Raw genomic sequence first — 6,617 nt, 5'->3', positions numbered from 1 at the left:
TTATGTGCAGAATGCAAGATAGAGAGAGGGAGTTTCAGGTGGTCAAAATGGCCTCCTTCCCTTTAGCCCCAGGCAGAGAGTTAGAGAGAGAGGAAATCTGGGAACCAAGAGCTCTCTCTCTCTCTCCCTCTCTCTTCCACTGTCTCTCACTTCTCTCTCTCTCTCTCTCTCTCTCTCTGTGTGTGTATGTGTGTGTGTGTGTGAGAGAGAGAGAGAGAGAGAGAGAGAGAACGAGAATGAGAGAGAAGGTTGTAGAAAGCATGTGGAATGATAGAGCATGAAAGTAGGGCATGGAAAGTAAGAGCATGAAAAACAGGAGGATGATTGAGCACACACAAGTTTACCCCTGAACCCCAAAAGCATATGGAAGCCATTAGCCTGCATTATGTCATTCTTCCTTTCTGTGAGACCTGGACCCCATAGCAGTCAGATATGCGGTTTAAAAGAGGGACCCTATATAGTACTCTTTGTGTCTTAAGGATCTCCTATAGTTCTACCACTGACAAAGTGTGGGTAGGATAAGCTGTCGCTCACTGGAACTTTGGGTGTCTGTTTCTCTTAATACAGCCACAGCCACAGGCCTTTCTGACTTGTTTACATTCGAGTCAAAATGAAAAGAATTTAGAAACAAATCACAACAATAACAAGCAACTTTCTTAGTCAGTGCTCTGGCAGGCAGCTCAAATCCATTTTTTGTAGGAAAGTTTTGCAGTCTGAAATACAAAACGTCACATAAAATGTTCTTCAGTCTAATTTAATCCACATTTGTAGGCAGTTTCAAATCTGGATCGTGTGAAGATGTGACTCAGGTTGAATAGTCAGGCTGGATTTCATGTGATTTGTCTCAGCACTCAGGGGTGGAACTCCTTGCCTTTTTGTCTCCATTGTAGTTGTGCCTGAGACATAACTGACAACCAATTTGACTGCTTAAGGAAGTCAGACTACAGTGTGACCAAACCCAAGAGATGGGTCACTTTAAATGTGCAATGTGGATATTAGGAATTATCTGTTTTGAGAAACAAATGCAATTTGCCTTGAATTTTGAAAAAGCCTTAAAATGTTCAACTGAGGGAACCAATCAAAATTTTATAACTATTATTTCATTTATAAAAATACATATGCTAGACTAAATTATCAAATAGTGGAATTAAAACAGTTCTTTTCACTGTGGAAAGTGTCAAATCAATCGCAAACTGAATGAACAAAGTAATGAAAGGTAAATATTTGTTACATTTAAAAGTTTATAAAGTTATAATTTATAAAGTTAGTGCTTCAGAAGTAGTTCTTGAGCAGCAAAATGCAAGAGTCTTTAGAATACAACTGCCTCTGATTAAAAAGAAGGCTTCAAACCCAACTTGCATTTTTTAGTCAATTGCCCATAGCTTTTGGCTGAGACACTGACAAATGTTATATTTACACTAACTGAGACCAGATTAAAGTAAAACTTTATTAATTTCTTCAGAGAAGTTCTTTAGAGCCATTAAATTACATACAATTGTCCGATGAACCCATATGGAAAAGTTTTATAAAAAACAGATATGATTTTATGTGTTTACCACAGTCATATAAGTTTTATATATGACACTAAAAATACATATATCATACATACATGAACAATCTATATTAAATTCATATACTGTCCAACATATGTCCTAAACAATGTGTGATTTTACAGTTTCATAAAGGATGAACATAAGAAAACTAGCCTGGTTGTAGCATGTGTCTTGTAGCATGTGACACTGTATATGAGGGTTACCCCAAGTACACAACCGTTAAGATTTTCATTTTAACCTATGTAATATAAAAGTGAACATCAAAAAGGTAATGTATAAATAAATATAATATCAGGGCGTATTTAAACCAGATTTGGGACATCGGAGGCTATTAGCTGACACTAAAGGATATCCTAGCATTCAGTCATTTTTTAATCTACATTAGAATCATCAGTAGCAGAAAGATTTTGGCATGCCCAAAATATTACTTTCAATTAATAAAAAGATATAGCTTTGCATAGCATGGTCTTAGATGCCTGAGGCTTTCTCCACAGTAGTGTATATATTATATCTAACTAGCTAGCATATATGTTAAATATAACATGAGGCCTCGTTGATGTATGAAATTGAAACCTCATTGATGGCTTTTAAGAGACAAATCCATTTTAAGTGATAAATCCATGAGATATAACATCTTGCAAAAAATACATATTCTTTTATTTAAAATGAATAAAGTAATCTGTTGTTACTACAGTACCACGCTGAAATAATTGCTATTGGCTCTCTCACCGCGATGCTTTGAGTTTAATTGGTTAATCTGGCTGTCATTCAGAAAACTGGCCAATGGGAATTGAGCCCGGCTGTCATCCGTTAGGTTTGAAAAGTCCCACTGTTTACTTGTTTCTATCGCTGCTCTGTTATTCGCTCGGTCTAAATATTTTGCTAATACCTTATTTTACGCGAACTGTGCGATGTCACTAGGCGAAAACCTTGGAATATGGACAAAGGAAGATTTAGTGGGGATTTGTTTAGACAAACAAATGCCTGGTAAACCTGGTTTTCTGTCTATGTAACCCATATTAAAAATATTTTTATTTAACTATAGTTAGAGTGAAGCCGTGGGTTAATGAGGAAACGGAGGAGCCATAAAATTATTACCAAAGCTGCAGGAGAATAATTATGCATATTCAACCAAAGTTTAATCAAAGTGTGTGCTCTGTTGGTTATTAATAGGCTCCACACTGATAAAGTTACAGGTCAATAAAATGAGATATCAATCTAAATATCAACCAATCAAAATCAGATCAAGGCAGACTTGTTGTCACATAACATTAAAACAGGGGTAAAGGTGAGTGAAAAAGTACAGTATATACACACATTAACATACACTAAAACACGATATGATAAAATTATTCCTGTTACTAACTAAGAACATTCTCTAAGTATCCTGTATTATTAAATTCATATCTGGCATTTGAAACACACATTAAGATTTTAAGCTTAATTACTAACCGAGTAAAGGAAATTGTTAACTTTTTCACTTTAACGTTTTCACCCAATGTGAAAACATCTGAATATTAGGCAGCTGCCCTCCAAATTGACGGCAAGCGAGACTAATCCAGCCTTCTGGGTCCTTCATGTGACTGGGTAAGGATGCTTTCCTCTCTCTGTCTACCTAATAGCATTGATCCCAGTCCTGCCAGTTTTCTGACAGAAATTCCATCAAATGCATCATGATTTTCTGTGACTGATTCTTTTTTTCAGCATTCTTTGAGGTGAGATTGAAGTGACACTGTCCTGTGTTGGGGACTGCCAAAAAGAATTCCTCTAATGCTGGCACACACTTTGTGAATAAATATCTCACATCTTTCTGAAATTTGAGCTAAGGACACACTGAGAGTGTCACCAGCAGTCACGAGGAGCTGTGAAATGATCAAATAAACCCATCAAAAAAAATTAGATAAGTTTGTCAAATACAAAAGAAGGGCTGACCTCAAATAGGTGTTTCACCAAATGAGGTGGTCACAGGACTAACCACGTGAATACCTCTAATCACAACAGAAGAGTCTCTGGAGGAAGACCAAAGGAGTCTGGAAAGTAAGGAGAGCTCTGAATTGGGACAGAGCGGAAGCAAAGATGCAGATATTACCTGTGTCATCTATTCTGACCAATGGGTTGTCTGTTAGTAGGAGGTATGTGCATCATAGCGCTTCATATCATCGTCACTAATGTCCAGATCTCCCAGGCGCAAAAGAACTCCAGCAAAAAAAGAAGTCTGTGTCACTGTACACATCTCATGGCTTTCGGGCTCACCTGAACCTCTGAGACAAACCTTAGATATTTCATGTATACGCCCAGATCTACATGACTAATAATATAGTCAAACTAGTAACAAAGAGTTTGATCAGTTATATCTCAAAGACTGAGGAATTTCAGATTTAAATGTATATATAAAAACTGAACTTGAGGGTCTTTCGCGTTTCATGTATCTCTGAGTATGCTCTGAGTGTCAACAGTTTCTCTTGGGTTCTTGATTTTAAGCTTAATTAAATACTCTGACGGGCGGCACGGTGGCACAGCAGGTAGTGTCGCAGTCACACAGCTTCAGGGACCTGGAGGTTGTGGGTTAAATTCCCACTCCGGGTGACTGTCTGTGAGGAGTTGGTGTGTTCTCCCTGTGTCTGCGTGGGTTTCCTCCGGGTGCTCCGGTTTCCTCCCACAGTCCAAAAACACACGTTGGTAGGTGGATTGGCGACTCAAAAGTGGGTAGGTGTGTGTGTGAGAGTGAATGTGTGTCTGTGTTGCCCTGTGAAGGACTGGCGCCCCCTCCAGGGTGTATTCCTGCCTTGCCCAATGATTCCAGGTAGGCTCTGGACCCACCGCAACCCTGTATTGGATAAGCGATTTCAGACAATGAATGAATGAATACGCTGAGCAAAAGGCAGTTGTCAGTTATGTTTTTTCTTCGATGTCCACCACAGCTTTAAGCACCATCACTTAATTACGGGTGTTGAATTGTAATAATTGATGGACACATCTGTAAATCAAGTGTTTCTTTGCAGAACCTTTAGTCCCACCACTTTAGTAAATGTGTTTAATTAACCGTCTGGAGTCGGCACTCCTGGCTGCATTAATAATTTTTCTCTGAATTTTAATTTTTTTTGCTGCAATACATTTAATTAACATTTCTTGTTTGCACCTTATGAAAACCGTTAAAACAGAAAATTTAACCTTAATTTTTTTTCTTTTTGTACGAATGTGGCCATAATCATATGGGGAACATATATAATGACCTATGATGTGTTTGATCTGATTTCAGCAAGAAAAACACTTGTTTGCCTTATATGAAACATACAGATTCTTTTCATATGGGAAGGGTCTGATTGTGGGTGAAAGCAGGTACATTTCCTGTTAGATTGGTTCACATTTTGAGCTGTCCCTTAGGCAGTGTCTTTAGAAAGCTAACTAACATTCATTCGTTCAACCACTTATCCAATTCAGGGTCGCAGTAAGTCTGAAGCCTACCCGGAATCACTGGGTGCAAGGCAGGAACACACCCTGGAGGGGGCGCCATTCCTTCGCAGGGTGACACACACTCACACATTCACTCACACTCAAACCTATGGACACTTTTGAGTAGCAAATACACCTACCAACGTGTGTTTTAGGACCGTGGGAGGAAACCAGAGCACCCGGAAGAGACCCATGCGAACACAGGGAGAACATACTAGGTCCCTGGAGCTGTGAGACAGCGACTCTGCCAGTTGCGCCACTGTGCCGCCCAGCAACTAACATAAATTACACAATTGTTTTAGAGCAACTCATCACTGCCGAATTTAGTATTTTCTACTTTATTTATTACGTGTTTGCATTAATTAAGCATGATCTTGGCAGATATTTTGGGAATTATGAGTTTTTATTTCATTAATTAATTCAATAATTTTCTGCAAGTGGGTCCAGAGCCTACCCGGAATCACTGGGCACAAGCCAGAATGGAGGGGGCATCAGTCCTTCACAGGGTGACACACACACTCATGCCTATGGACAGTTTCAGAGTCACCAATCTACCCACGTAGGTGGGAGGAAACCCACACAGAAACAAGGAGAACACACCAAACTCCTCACAGACAGTCACCTGGAATGGGACAGGTCTCTGGAGCTGTGTGACTGCGACACTACCTGCTGTGCCACCGTGCCGCCAGTTTTCATTTCTATTATTTTAAATATATATAAATATATATATTTATTCAAAAGCTACAGATTTCATACATGAATAATCTCAGGCCCAATGATGACTTGTTCTGTGTTTAAATGCATTATTTACTGGGGTGCTTAGCTCAGTGTTTATTTACTAGATAATGTTAGAAAAAGTGATTATTCCTTAATAGATTCTTTGTATAAAGCCTTCTTTCAAATTAGCCTCGGAAGAAGCTGGGATGTAAGAAGATTCTGGGCAAAGATTCCCAAATCTTGAAATGGGAAAATACAAATTAATTTGCACTTTTCTACATATTTAAATTATTTTTAAATGATATTTGTAACCAGTAACACTGCATACACAATTCGGATGAAGAAATGCCAGGGTCGTTCTAGGAATTACATTTTGTTTTCTAAATTTAAGCCCCATTTTTTCAGGATGAAATGCTTCAGTGGCTCCATTTTAATAATCAACACTTGACTTGCTCAGCTGGCCATATTCCTGGCTAGAAAATCCATTACCAGTGGGGGAGCCTGAGGCTGGAGTGGAAAATGAGTGACCACTTGAAGACAAGAGAAGGTTTTTTGTTCGTGTCCTCTCTCCAGTTCAAGAGCACAGCAGTACAGTGCCCTTCTTTATCTAGAGGTCAAACGCCTGTCGGACGACCTATAACAACAGCTCCTGTAGCCTGACAATCCAGGGTTTGTTCCCGGTGTGCGTGTGTGTGTGTGTGTGTGTGTGGATGTGCAGGGGGTTGAACCTGGTAACATTATCCTCTTCCTCTTTTCAGCCTTTCAACACAAAGCCCAGTCAGCTGTCATACTCTCTTTGATAGTGTCCTCATCTCTGTAATGAACGTTTAAAAGCATTCTGTTTTTATATACATAGATATTAGAAATGTAATATTAATATTTACAGCTGTCCAA

At 38.9% G+C, this 6,617-nt stretch overlaps 1 long non-coding RNA gene across 1 annotated transcript; it reads left to right on the top strand.

The window, feature by feature from the left end:
* The first annotated feature begins 2,402 nt into the window (after positions 1–2,402).
* Positions 2,403–3,591, top strand: LOC136690836 (uncharacterized). The gene is made up of 4 exons (XR_010801789.1): positions 2,403–2,540; positions 2,727–2,841; positions 3,075–3,140; positions 3,258–3,591. It is a non-coding gene; the product is annotated as an uncharacterized lncRNA (long non-coding RNA).
* Positions 3,592–6,617: the final 3,026 nt, after the last annotated feature.

Source organism: Hoplias malabaricus, chromosome 3 (genome assembly GCF_029633855.1).
Source record: "Hoplias malabaricus isolate fHopMal1 chromosome 3, fHopMal1.hap1, whole genome shotgun sequence".
NCBI classification, from domain to species: Eukaryota; Metazoa; Chordata; class Actinopteri; order Characiformes; family Erythrinidae; genus Hoplias; species Hoplias malabaricus.
Note: the sequence above shows the minus strand (reverse complement) of the source record. Positions and strands in the feature narration are given on the sequence as shown.